Source organism: Symphalangus syndactylus, chromosome 17, assembly GCF_028878055.3.
Source record: "Symphalangus syndactylus isolate Jambi chromosome 17, NHGRI_mSymSyn1-v2.1_pri, whole genome shotgun sequence".
Classification (NCBI taxonomy): Eukaryota; Metazoa; Chordata; class Mammalia; order Primates; family Hylobatidae; genus Symphalangus; species Symphalangus syndactylus.
Window position 1 is genome coordinate 63,430,155 of NC_072439.2, and position 15,170 is coordinate 63,445,324.

The window sequence follows — 15,170 nt, forward strand, 5'->3', positions numbered from 1 at the left end:
TAGTCATTTAACGCACGTATGAAGGCTTGTGTTAGGTGTTAGAGATTTACTCTTAACTTTATAGCTGTTATATTATTTAATTTAAATTTAATACACAAATTACCAGGTTGGCTTACTCTTGATTTCAATAGGTATCTAGATATCTAGATTACCTGGATATAGTGCCTCTTAAATGTGATGAATAAGATTGATGCTTGCAAAGGAGCCTTTTCAATTGCCTTGTGCATAACCGGTGCTCAGTGGTTATTAGTTTTCTTCTTTAACAGTGAAGTTGATAATGAAAGATTTTAAGTAGTAAAATTACAATCCAAGATTAAATGAGTTAGCTGAAGTTCCAATTTGCTTTCTGATTAAATTTCATGTTTGTATATAGAGAGAGCTTTGTTAGGGTTCAACTAAAAGTAAAAATTCAAAGAATTTCACAACACCAATAATTAATGTATCATATTTGCATCTATGGCTTAACATACTTTTAGTTTCTCCTGCTATTTTGAAGTGTTCCCTTGGTATCACTGTCAAGTATTTTAGGTACAACACACAATTGCTTATGATCTGAAGCCAAAACTTGCATCTTTGCAGCCTCATGGGATGCTCAACAATAGAAAATATTATTTACAGTAATTCTGAAAAGTTACAAAAATGGTATTATAGCTACAAATTGAGTCTCACTCATTGACTAATTTATCCAGGTGCATTTATTGAGCACTTATGTCCAGCTGTGCTTGCTATGGCATACAGTGTTGGCAAACATAGGCTGACTTCCTCCCTTCACGGAGCTTTTATTTTTGTGGTGGTAAATTAATTAGTTGAGCAGTCTTGGCTCCCTTCATGAGATCCCTTCATTTTAAAGGGCTCATTTGAAACAATGGTCATGTCACATGAGGAATAGGCCAGGGAGCCAGGTAATGTTACTCTGACAGAGAGAAGTCTTGAAAGTTTGTCTTCATCTCTATCTGGAAGATTGCCATATTTACATCTCCAAAGAATTTTGTAGGAAAGATTCTTGCAAAATATGCTGACAGGAAGTTACTCCAAGAGGTTTTAAAGGACTCTTTCATATCAAGGAGTTGGTAACAAACCAAGGGAGGAAAAAATCTCTCTTAAAACAACCTCAGAAAAACAGAAACCCCCTAAAAAGTGCTGCCTGCCTTGGTAACTGCAGTGAACTCTAATGAGCAGGCAGGCATGGGTTATGTCTACCACACTATTGACCCTTGTTCATCCTTTATCATTTTGTGCAAAGAATGCCTGGAGACTAATGGAAAAACATTATGGAGCTTTTATTGATCTTTGCTTCTGACTGTGAACTGTAGCTAGAGACTTGCTAAGCTAAATGAACTCAACGGAGACCCAGGCTGTCAACATTTGTGCAGAACCTGCACATTAGCTTCTGGGTCTGCAGGGGTTTTCTTCTGATGAGGCATAAACATTGTACATGTATAGTTTTGAATTGGCCTTTCTGGTAGTTATATGGAAAGAGTCTGCCTTTAACATTTTTATACTTGTAGCACTTTTGTTGTTTTTTATTTCAAAAGTAAACATGTTTAGAATGTATTATTAAAAAGTGTGCACACGTGTGTGTGTGTGTGTGTGTTTACTTAACATTTGGCAGCATTTCTTCATCGTCAGTGAATGAAATGGTAATTTCCTGTTTTGTTAAGTGGGCAGTGTTAATTTCACTTCAGTGTCCCTTGTGATTGGAGATATTTAAGCAGAGGCTTGGTAAGGATTAATATTATGGAGTTAGTGGGCTCAAGGCTAGCAGCACTAAGCTCACCTGGGAACCTGATGGAACTCTTCCTGTTCCAGGTGGTTCTGATGCATGCTGAAGTTTAAGACCCCTGTGATAGAAAGATGAGCCTAAAATCAGTAATTCTCTAGGAGGTAAGAAGAGGATGTGGAGTTTCAGCAACACCTGGGATTTTTCTTTTCCCAAACTCACGGTCTCTTTCCTCCACTCTGCTCCTCCTTCTACTCCCATTATTGCACAGTAGCCATTACTCTGGGACTCTGAAATAGTCTTTGGGGGTGTTGGGGTACACCACTGGACTAGACGAATGACATTTTAGAGATGATCCATCATCATGGAATTATGTCCTGACCTTGTGACTTTTTTAGGATACTTGTTAATAAAAATTTCTACATTTTGCTTGTCTTTACATCTACTCTAGGTATACTGGCGATCCCTTATGAGTTAGAAGTAAGAAAATTGCATTCTTTTACAATCTAGGCATAGCCTCTGGTTGCAGACCTTTCCTAGGAAATTTGAAAATGTTTTCACTCTTATATGAAATAAAATTTTAGTTTTATTGTATAATGCTTTGCAATTTGGGTTTATCTGAAGTAAGCCACCCATTCACTGGCACTGAGAAAACACAGTGGAAAGGTTGTCATGGTCACATGTCTTGAATCCAGGTTCCCTGGGCACAGATCTTGGCTCTGCTAAGCTACATGCATGATCTTGGGAAACTTCCTTTACATCTCTTGGTCGGTTTCTTCATTTGTAAAATCAGGCTAGTGATAATGAGTACTTCTTAACTGTTTTAAGCATGTAGTGAGTTATTGCATGTTAAGTGTCTGACTCTTGATCAGGACTCAATAAATGTTAGGTATTACTATGAGTGACTGTTGTGTAATGAGATAAAATTACCTACAACTGTGAAGATAACTAATTAAAACAATAATCAAGACTGGAAAACATATATTTATTGTGTACTATATAAAAACATCTGTCAGGATAGAATAAAGCTATGAAGACAGACAGATACAGGTTTGAAAATTTGATATGTGTCATACGGCAGGTAACTTAGCTGTTCCTGAGTCTTGGTTTTCTTATCTTTGAAATGGAGATAATGCTGCATTGCAGGGCTGTTGTGAGCAGAAACAAGAACATTTGGAAGAGGCTGGTATACTCAATACAAATGGCTATTATACTTTTTGTTTCAACTTGCTTTTCTTGAACTAAATTTTAAATAGCAACTTCTCTTTTTTATGGAAATCTAGGGAGTCTGATTTAGAGGAAGTGAGTATATGCTGTAGAATGGCCCATATGCCACTTTGCTATTAGAATATGAGTCATTATTTCTAAACTTAGTATTGCTTTATTTGTATGTTCCTTGCTTTTCTCAGAATCCCTAAGTCTGATCTAACCATAAACTTTGGATCATAAGAGAAAGCAACTTCAATTAAGTGCATTTTTTGAGTCACTGCAAGTCACTCATATAAGGTTGTCTGACCAAGCAGTGAAGTAAAAAGGACCAGTAGTATTTCAGTGAGCAACTCTGGCATTTAATGTTTGTACAGAGCTCTTCTACTTATGAAAGTTTTAAATTTGTATTATCTTTTTTATTGAGGTACAATTTACATATGGTGAAATGTGAAGATCTAAATTGTGCATTCCCTCAGTCCTGACAGATGCATACATTTCTATTAACATATAGAATATTTCTATCACTCCAGAAAGTGTCCTCATGTCCCTTCTCAGTCAATTCTTTCTCTGCTCCCATGCAACAACTATTCTGATTACTATTACCTTTGGTTAGCTTTTCTTGCTATAGAACTTCACGTAAATGAAATCTCGCAGCCTTTTGTCTGTACTTTTTTCCTTATCATAATGCTTTGGAGATTCGGCCGTATTGTTGTATATATCAGTAATTTGTTTATTGTTGTTGGTGACTAATATTCCATTGTATGGATATACCACAGTTTGTTTATCCATTTTCCTATTGAGAGACATCTGGAACATTTCTATTACTTCTTTTGATCATTATTGTAATGTTGTTAGATGGTCAGAAGATTCTACTATCTCATTCTCTAGATTAGGAAGCTGGCACGCAGAGAATTGAGACAACTCAAGGTCCCACTGCTGGTAAATGAGGAACTTGAGAGGAGAACCTGGTTTTCTGGTTCCAGATCCTCTGCTTCCTTTACTTCCCATTTTCTGAGTCCAGGTTGCTTTGGGCCTTGATCAGGAGTTCTGCCCTGTCTGACACCGGGATTTGATCTGACTTGTGTTATCTTTGATGGAGAAAGACCTAGAATATCAAAACTTAGGAATGTAGCCCTAATCTGGCTAACCCTTGCCTAAGCCTTAGTTTCTCATATGGAGTGATTGGACTTCTGAGGCTAGCTCAAAGTTGAACAAGCAGAGGGTCTGGATGACCTTGGTTTAGGTTATAGAATGTCTGAAAATATTCTACAAGAGACGCTTTGTCTTTCACAGTGGCAAAGGGGAAAGGATGGACATGGAATAAGATAAGCCTTTCTTAAATCCCAGCTCTACTACCCGTTAGTTGTGTGAGGTTGGGTAACTTAACTTCTCTGAGTCTGTTTCTCCATCTGTACAAGAGGTAGTATAATGCTTCCCTCTCAAGTCTTGGCAAGGAAGTTCCTGACACAACCTGTCCTTTCTGTGCTCAATCAAGGTTGAACTTAAGGGAGCATTACAATATGATGTTGATCTTGCTGTGGGATTTTCATTGTATGGAAAAACTAATTCTTCACTTTATCTCTGAAGACAATTCATTATTTATAGAATATGAATATAAACAGAAAAGTTTGTCAGTAAAGTCCTCATAAAAATAAAGCAAGGGAGAGGCAAAGAGGAATGTGTTTACTTTAAGACAGCTGGAAAAATGAACATAGGTAAATAGGTCCTTTGAAGATACTCTCTTCCTTCTCATGAAAAAGGCAAACATATTTAGAAGGTTACTCCTTGTTCAGGATACTGATCAGGCTGCATGGTTAAATAAGGTCTATAGGAGAACCAAAAGGAAAAAGGATCTTAAAAGGAAACCCATTCCTGCGCTGTTATGGATTTAATTATGTCTCTGGGTCACAGTTTCTCCATCTGTAACCCCTAAATAGCACTTTTTGTCACGTATCTCAGGACTTTTTGTGAAATTTGATGTGTTCAGTTTTCTCATAATTTATATACTTGCAAAAATTTTGCTTAAGAAGAATGATGTTTATGTGTATTTTATGTAATTTGAAGCAAAGTATGCTGTCCAAGAAAACCTTATAGTTTATGAGAAGATTGATATGTGAATGACTTAACAGCAAAATACATTAAATGCTTGTCGTAACAAAAATTGGCAGAAGTCTTAGAAGAACCTAGAGTTGGATGATCAGCTTGGTTCATAAACACTTCTAAAGGAAATTTCAAAGATTAATGACTTCACTGAGCTTTTTCAACCAATATTGAAAAACTCTGGTATAAAATGATTCAAGGAGTATTTGCTGCACTGCAAAAGAGCTTTGCTTCATATCATTTGCTTTTAATGTTTCCCAAGAAAAGGACATACTTGCAAATACTTAATGGTTGCCCTTAGAGAGGAAAAACAATTCCAACAGTCAGGACATCAGAGTGGTTGAAAAGTATTCATGCAGGAAACTTAATGATGTACTTTATTTATGGATTTTCATAATTGGCATTGAAACCCCGCTACTTTGCTGGCTCAGCTTTTTAATGTATCAGATCATTCACTTGTAGGAGGAAAGAAGAATGAATGTGCCTCTGAATGTGGGGTGCTCTCTTTTAATTAAGAAACTTGAGAGGAAAGAGATGACAATAGGCAAAGATGAAACAAGTTAAAAGGATCAGGCAGAAGATAGAGAAAACTGCATCTCATGCAGGTGACATTTATGTGGCAATTGCTTGGTTTGGACTTTTTGTCAGAGAACATTTTTTTTTCAGAATTTATTTTATGTATCACTCATACATATTGCATAAATTCCATATTTATTTTTACTGTAGGTCTGTCTCCCCTTCCAGGCATAAAAAAGGACACTTTTAATTTCAGGTGACAATGGAACATACAATTTTAGCTACTTGCTTAAAAGTTAACATTTATTGAGTGTTTTTTATGTGCCAGGTACTGGTATCATCTATATATATAAAATTTTATGTCTCATAGCAACCATATGAGGAAAGTATGATTATTATTTTTATTGTCCCTGTGTTACAGATGAGGAAACTGAAGGCAAGAAGTTGCCAAGTTTAGACAATTGGTAAGTAACAGATGTCAAAGCTATGGCTTTATACTATATTGAGCTTCTTGATGGTGGAGGTTCCATCTCATACTTTTCTGATACTCAGCTCAGTGTCTGTAATAGAATGTTTGTTGGAGAATAATCTACAGAATCTAAACATTTTTAAGGGACTTTTGCAAAACAGCTAGTATCCTTAGATCCTTTTTCCCCCATGTACATAATCAAGAGCTGGAGATTACTAAAGAAAAATTTGGACTTCCTTTTTGGACATGTTAACTTTGACACTCAAATGTAGATGTTGGTTCAATAATTATATTTATGAGGCCAGAGCTCAGGAGATAAATCAGAGCTGGAGAAATAAATATGGCTGTCATCAGTGAATAGCAGCATTTAAAATCATGAGTGAGATGAGCACTGTGATGGGGTGGAGTGTGAGTTTAAGTGGGGAAGCTGGAAATGTGAAGAGGGCTAAAGACTTAGCCCTGGGCTGCTATCATTAGCAACTGAGCATAGAAGGAAAAAAGTGAGTTGGAAATGGAAAACTGGGAGTGAAAAGTCATAGGTGCTAAGATAAAAAGGTGATTTGGGCAGATGAGTGTGGGCAGCTGAGTCAAAATGGTGTGAGAGGTCAGGTTAGATGAGGACAAAGCACTGACTGCTGGGTTTAGTGTGGCCAAGGCGATTGGTAAGAGTTGATTCATGGGTATGATGGGGATGAGAGAGGAGCAGAGTGGGTTGGAAAGAGAATGGAAGCTGAAGATTAGTCAATTCCTTAGAATTTTGCTGTAAAGGGGAGATGAAGGAAGCTGAATGGGGTCATAGGATCAAGGGAGAGTTGTCTTCTTGAAAAATAGATGACAGTAAGGCGTATTTTATGCTCAAGGGAATAATCTGGTAGTGCAGAAGAAACTGAAGATGTAGGAAAGAGAGGGGAGAATTGCTAGAATGTTGTCCTTTAGGAGGCAAAGGGGGGAGGAGGGCAGGACTACAGTGCCAGGGGAGAGGGTCCATTGGAGAAAGGACACTTCTTCCATTGGTCGAGGAGAGAAGGCAAGATAGGTGGTGCTGATGAGAAATATTCCTCCCTTACATTCATATTACTAAACTTGCAAGAGCTGATGGATTTTGCATATGCCAGCTGATACACGTTTCTTCCTATGAATAAATACATTATGTACAGAGAAAATATTCAGTCTGAAAGTGCGTGCAAGAATTAGGTAAAATTTAATAGTCAAAGGCAATTTTATGATCAAACCAACATTTAGGGTTGAACTTTAACTGCTTGCTACTTCTATGGCTGTTACCTGAGGTTAAAGGAAGAAATTTGCCATAAAAATTAATGTAACAAAATCTTTAATAAAATGGTAAAATGTGAAAAATTTTAAATCAGGAATTATGTCTGTTTTTGCTCAAAGAAATTAAATCTTTACAGATACAATAGAAATAATGGTGGCTATAACCAATTGTAACTTCTGTGAACTGAGAACCATATCATGTTCCCAGTACTTTTCAAATATTTGTGCTGATCTTCACAGCAAAACGAACAGAGTAGTTTTATTACAGTTTGACAAATGAGAAAACTGGCAGTGAGGTTCTGCAAGGTTTAGTGATTTGCTCAAAGTCACCCAGCTGGTAAGGTGATGTTTAAATTAAAGCTCATTCTGGATTCAGAATTGCTTTTCCTAATGCACTATCTTGATATATAAATGTTGTGATGTAAATAAAGTCCCTATTTAATGTGTGAAAAACTTTTGGTTCAAAAAAACAAACTTGCTCCAGTATCTATAGAATTGCATTTTTTTGCACAAACTACTCATTTTTTCTTCTAGTCTAGTGTATATATTCAGCTAGAAGGAAAGAAGGAATGAAGGAGAGAAGAGGGAAGGAGAAGAGGGAGGCTAAGATATCATCATTTGTCTTATTTATAAGGTTAGCAAAGTCAGTGACTACTGGTATGTCTTTTCACCCTGTCATATATGCAAAGGGCTACCATGTATTTTCTATTTTGAATCTGACTTGATTTTTAAGATATTTTTATCACTGTGGTTTCACAACATTCGTGGGATCTTTATATTTTAAAAATGTGGGTAAAACATGCATGTTCCCTGTGTTCTGTCAACTACTGAGATGAATATTTACTGAGCCTGTTTCTGCTTCTCTGCCTCAGGACCTGTGTATTAGTCCATTCTCATGCTGCTATAAAGAACTGCCTGATATTGGGTAATTTATAAAGAAAAGAAGTTTAATTGACTCACAGTTCCACATGGCTGTGGAGGCCTCAGGAAACTTGCAATCGTGGTGGAAGAGGAAGCAAACCTGTCCTTCTTCACCCGGCAGCAGGACAGAGATGTGCAGAATGAAGCAGGTAAAGCCCCTTACAAAACCATCAGATCTTGTGCCAGCTCACTCACTACCATGAGAACAGCGTGGAGAAACCAGCCCCGTGATCTAATCACCTCCCACAAGGTCCCTCCCCCAACATGTGGGGATTACAATTTGTATTATAATTCAGGATGAGATTTTGAGTGGGGACACAGCCTAAGCATATCAGCCTGAATGCTTCCCACCCCACCACCTTGGTTATAAAAGGCCTACCTCCTCAGTTGGTCATTGGCAGCTGTGGGCTCAGTCACATTTCACAACAGAAGCCTCCTGTCTGGCTGGGGTCCCTCTTCCACAGCTTTTTCCCACTGGATGTCTACCATGTTTCCTGGCTGCTTAGGACTCACTGACCTTCCTGGCTACGTTTGGAGACTTTCTAGTTAATGGGTCCTACATTTGCAAGACAGAATTCAGAAAACTTTCTTCAGCTTTCTTTACAGCTATTCACTCTCTCTCATGACAGCTGGATCAGAAGTGGGCAAATGGTGGAGGGTGGATCCATGAGGAGTTCACTTTGCTAGCAAGAGTGGTGACTGAGACTGCCTGTTCTTAGGGGTGGCAGGGATTGCAAAGTTAGGCTCCTGGCACAGAAGTGGCTTTGATGGTGTGGTGGTGGCAGTGGGGGCAATTTCCTTATCAGGCCAGTTCTGTGGCATAGTTTTGAGTGTTTTTCCTAGAAGTTTAGTCTTGAACCTGCTTCTCCCACCCTTCTAATGATTTTGTGGGTGATCTAATGTCCTTCTGAAAAACTATTGTTTCCAAAGAAGATCATCACCAGGTGTACCCCTTCAATCTTTCTTCTACAATGAAGCCCGAACAACCTCTTAGGAACATAAGTCTGCCCCTGTGCCACTTAACAATCACAATTTATTCTCTTTCCATTGTTCTCAGAATACCACATTTTATAGAACTGAGCGTTCTGTCTTTTGAAAGGCACACCTTATTTTGTGAACTACCAGGAAAGAAAATGCTGCTATGTCACATCTTTGATTGTAGCAGGTATCCTGGTTTCAGAGCTGTTGAAATGAGGTGGGGTGGGCAGTGTCTTAGAAGTGAGGAAATGTGGTAACATCTCACATCTTTGATGTGGCCTTCTAAAGCTGGGAATTGATGTGAGCAGCTCCTCCCTCTCCTCTTGTGCCCCTTTACTCTTTGCCCTCTCACTAACTCTCACGAGGGTCTTTTCTCCCTCCCTGGAAAGGTTATGCTTTCTTATCTGTGCTGTCTGTTTCCCTTGCCCACTTCTTAACATAATTACTATTCCTTTCTGATGCCTTAGCTTAAATGTCATTTCCTCAGAGAAGTCCTCCCCGAACCCTCGCATTCTTCCTTCCTCTAATATTAGCACAGTACTTAGCCTTTGTTCAGCATTTACTATCTGCTGGGCTCAGTGCTAAGCATGTTACGTATATTGCCTCATTTAATCCTCACTACAAACTTGCGAAATAGATGCTATTTTTTTGGTCAGTTTTCAGAAGAGAAAACTGAAGCTTAGAACTGTGCAGTAACCTGCCCAACGTTTCACAACCAGAAAACAAGGAGCAGAAACCAGGATTCACATCCAGGCCTGGCTCATCATGCTGCTGGGCTGCCTCTCTACTCACAGGTGATCAGCAGGTCTGTTATGTAATCTCAGACTGTACAGTTGAAATTATTTAAGTATTTGTATAAAATAATTATCTAGTAAGGATGCCAAATTCCATGAAGACAGTGATAGTAGATCTTGACCACTCTGGCACATATTAAGTGTCCAGCTAATCTTTATTTTTAAAATTTTAATTGTGGAAATTTAAAAATGCATGTAAAACTAAAAATAATAGTATCACAAGTCCTCATATCTCTTGTTTCAGCTGCATCAAAAATCAATTCCTGGCCAATCTTGTTTCATCTGTGTCCCCACTTCCTCTCCCTTGCTACTAGATTTTATTGAAGCAAATCCCAGAGATCATATCATGTCGTCCATTAGTATTTCTAAACGGTAAAAATTATTTTTAGGGATACAACTTTAATACCATTACCACATGTTTAAAAATTAACAATAATTCCTTAGCCAGTATTCAATTCATCCCAAATATTTCATGAATAATTTTTACAATCAGCTCACTCCAATCCAATCAAAGGCTGCACAGTGTAGCAGGTTGAATTGTTCCTGAAATCTCTCTTATAGTTTCTACAGCCTCATTTTCCCACCATCTTGCAATTCATTTGTTATTTGTCCTGTAGATCTTTCATTTTCTGGATTTTGCTGATTACATCACGGTGCTTTTGGTTTAACATGTTTCTTTGACATGGTGTTTCTTGGAAATTGTTGATGCTTGATCAGATTCAGCAGTATGAAGGGATCTAGAACCAGAAATACCATTTGACCCAGCCATCCCATTACTGGGTATGTACCCAAAGGATTATAAATCATGCTGCTATAAAGACACATGCACACATGTTTATTGCGGCACTATTCACAATAGCAAAGACTTGGAACCAACCCAAATGTCCAACAATGATAGACTGGATTAAGAAAACGTGGCACATATACACCATGGAATACTATGCAGTGATAAAAAATGACGAGTTCATGTCCTTTGTAGGGACATGGATGAAACTGGAAACCATCATTCTCAGCAAACTATCGCAAGGACAAAAAACCAAACACCGCATGTTCTCACTCATAGGTGGGAATTGAACAATGAGAACTCATGGACACAGGAAGGGGAACATCACACTCCAGGGACTGTTGTGGGGTTGGGGGAGGGGGGAGGGACAGCATTAGGAGATATACCTAATGCTAAATGACGAGTTAATGGGTGCAGCACACCAACATGGCACATGTATACATATGTAGCAAACCTGCACATTGTGCACATGTACCCTAAAACTTAAAGTATAATAATAATAAAATAAAATAAAAAAAAGAAAGCAGGGCCATATGCCATACACCTCAGTATTTTAAAGTTACAAAGCTCTGTCCAGACAGATGACCATTCCCACCCCCAGTTTTTCTCCTAGAGCTGAAAGAGTCATGTGCTCCTGGGGAAGAATTAATGCCCCAGTTGTCACCATGATCTGCAGTGGCACAACAGAGTGAAGTCAGGGACTAATTTCTGACCAAACAGACTTTAAACCAACAAAGATCAAAAAAGACAAAGGCATTACATAATGGTAAAGGGATCAATTCAACAAGAAGAGCTAACTATCCTAAACATATATGCACTCAATACAGGAGAACCCAGATTCAAAAAACAAGTTCCTAGAGGCCTACAAAGAGACTTAGAGTTCCACACAATAATAGTGGGGGACTTTAACATCCCACTCTCAATATTAGACAGATCACTGAAACAGAAAATTAACAAGGATAGTCAGGACTTAAACTCAGCTCTGGATCAAGTGGACCTCATAGATATATACAGAACTCTCCACCCCAAAACAACAGAATGTAAATTCTTCTCAGTGGCACATGGCACTTAACTCTAAAATCGATCACACAACTGGAAGTAAAACACTCCTCAGCAAATGCAAAAGGACTGAAATCATAACTAACAGTCCTTCAGACCACAGCACAATCAAATTAGAACTCAAGATTAAGAAACTCACTCAAAAGCACACAACTACAAGAGAATTGAACAACTTGCTCCTAAATGACTCCTTGGGCAAATAATGAAATTAGGGGAGAAATCAAAGAGTTATTTGAAACCAATGAAAACAAAGAGACAACATACCAGAATCTCTGGGATGCAGCTAAAGCAGTGTTAAGAGAGAAATTTATAGCCCAATGCCCTCATCAAAAAGCTAGAGAGATCTCAAATCAACACCCTAACATCACAACTAAAAGAACTGGAGAGCCAAGAGCAAACAAACCCCAAAGCTAGCAGAAGACAAGAAATAACCAAGATCGGAGTGGAACCGAAGGAGATAGAAACACAAAAACCCTTCAAAAAAATAAACGAATCCAGGAGCTGGTTTTTTGAAAAAATTAAAGAAGAAAAGAGAGAATAATCAAATAGACACAATACAAAATGATAAATGGGGTATCACCACTGAACCCACAGAAATACAAACAACCATCAGAGAATACTATAAACACCTCTGTGCACATAAACTAGAAAATCTAGAAGAAACTGATAAATTCCTGGACACACAGACACTGCTAAGACTGAACCAGGAGAAAATGAATCCCTGCATAGACCAATAACAAGTTTTGAAATTGAGGTAGTAATAAATAGCAAAGCAACCAAAAAAAGCTCAGGACCAGGTGGATTTACTGCTGAAATCTACCAGAGATACAAAGAGGAGCTGGTATCATTTTTTTCTGAAACGATTCCAAACAACTGAAAAGGAGGGACTTCTCCCTAACTCATTTTATGAGGCCAGCATCATCCTGATACCATAACCTGAGAGAGATACAACAAAAAGAGAAAACTTTAGGCCAATATCCCTGATGAACATTGATGCAAAAATCCTCTATAAAATACTGGCAAACTGAATCCAGTAGCACATCAAAAAACTCATCCACCATGATCAAGTCAACTTCATCACTTTCATGTAAGGCTGGTTCAACATATGCAAATCAATAAACATAATTCGTCACATAAACAGACCTAAAGACAAAAACCACATGATCACCTCAATAGATACAGAAAAGACCTTTGGTAAAATTCAACATCCTTTCATGTTAAAAAGTCTCAATAAGCTAGGTATTGATGGACATACCCCAAAATAGTAAGAGCCATTTATGACAGACCCAGAGCCAATATCATACCAAATGGGCAAAAGGTGGAAACATTCCCCTTGAAAACCGGCACAAGACAAAGATACCCTCTCTTACCACTCCTATTCAACGTAGTATTGAAGTTCTGGCCAGAGCAATCAGGTAAGAAAAAGAAATAAAGGATATTCAAATAGGAAGACAGGAAGTCAAACTGTCTCTGCAGATGATATAATCCTATGTCTAGAAAACCCCATCGTCTCAGCCCCAAAGCTTCTTAAGCTGATAAGAAACTTCAGCAAAGTCTCAGGATACAAAATCAATGTGAAAAAATCACAAGCATTTCTATACATCAACAATAGACAAGCAGAGAGCCAAATCATGAATGAACTCCCATTTACAATTACTACAAAGAGAGTAAAATATCTAAGAATACAGCTAACAATGGAAGTGAAGGACCTCTTCAAGGAGAACCACGAAGTACTGCTCAAGGAAATCAGAGAGGACACAAACAAATTGCATGGGAAGAATCAATATCATGAAAATGGCCATACTGCCCAAAGTAATTTATAGATTCAATGCTGTTACCATTAAACTACCACTGACATTCTTCACAGAATTAGAAAAACTACTTTAAAATTCATATGGAACCTAAAAAGAGCCCATATAGCCAAGACAATCCTAAGCAAAAAGAACAAAGCTGGAGGCATCATGCTACCTGACTTCAAACTATATTACAAGGCTACAGTAACAAAAACAGCATGGTACTGGTACCAAAACAGACACATAGACCACTGGAACAGAATAGAGATCTCAGAAATAAGTCCACACACCTACAACCATCTGACCTTTGAGAAACCTGGCAAAAACAAGCAATGGGGAAAGGATTCCCTATTTAATAAATGATGCTGGGAAAACTGGCTAGCTGGGAAAACTGGACCCCTTCCTTATGCCTTATACAAAAATTAACTCAAGATGGATTAAAGACTTAAATGTAAAACCCCAAATTATAAAAACTCTAGAAGGAAATCTAGGCAATACCACTCAGGACATAGGCACAGGAAAAGATTTAATGACAAAAATGTCAAAAGCAATTGCAACAAAAGCAAAAATTGACAAATGGGATTTAATTAGACTGAAGAGCTTCTGCACAGCAAAAGAAACTATCATCAGAATGAACAGACAACCTAGAGAATGGGAGAAAATTTTTGCAATCTATCCATCTGACAAAGGTGTAATGTCCAGAATCTACAAGGAACTTAAACAAATTTATGAGAAAAAAACAATCCCATTAAAAAGTGGGCAAAGGACACAAACAGACAGTTCTCAAAAGAAGGCATTTATGTGACCAACAAACATATGAAGAAAAGCTCAACATTACTGGTCATTAGAGAAATGCAAATTAAAATCACAATGGGATACCATCTCATACAAGTTAGAAAGATGATTATTAAAAGTCAAGAAACAACAGATGCTGGTGAGGCTGTGGAGAAAAAGGAACACTTTTACACTGTTGGTGGGAATGTAAATTAGTTCAACTGTTGTGGAAGACAGTGTGGCAATTCCTCAAAGACCTAGAACCAGAGATACCATTTGACCCAGCAACCTTATTACTGGGTATATACCCAAAGGAATATAAATCATTCTTTATAAGGATATATGCACACATATGTTCATTGCAGCACTATTCACAATAGCAAAGGCATGGAATCAACCTAAACACCCATCAATGACAGACTGCATAAAGAAAATGTGGTACAAATACACCATGGAATACTACACAGCCATAAAAAGGAATGAGATCATGTTCTTTGCAGCACATGGATGGAGCTGGAAGCCTTTATCCTCAGCAAACCAATGCAGGAACAGAAAACCGAACATTGCATGTTCTCACTTATAAGTGAGGCTTCAAAATTTAAAGGAGTTGTCAAAATGGAGGGTAGAAAAAGGGTAAGATATGTTAACAGTATTTAGTATGATTTATGGGTGTGTTTAAAAATTCCCCATTATAGTAACTAATTAGATATCTTGGATATAAGAATTCTTGGCTTCTCTTGATTTATCGAATTAATTCTTCAAATTCGCTAGGATCTCAGTT

The 15,170-nt window shown here is 37.8% G+C and overlaps 1 long non-coding RNA gene across 1 annotated transcript in view; it reads left to right on the plus strand.

Moving 5' to 3' along the window:
* The first annotated feature begins 8,173 nt into the window (after window positions 1-8,173).
* LOC134732949 (uncharacterized) overlaps window positions 8,174-15,170 on the plus strand; it is a 33,699-nt gene continuing 26,702 nt past the window's right edge. The window contains exon 1 of the long non-coding RNA XR_010116488.1: window positions 8,174-8,356. This is a non-coding gene — a long non-coding RNA (uncharacterized lncRNA). The remainder of the gene's footprint in view (window positions 8,357-15,170) is intronic.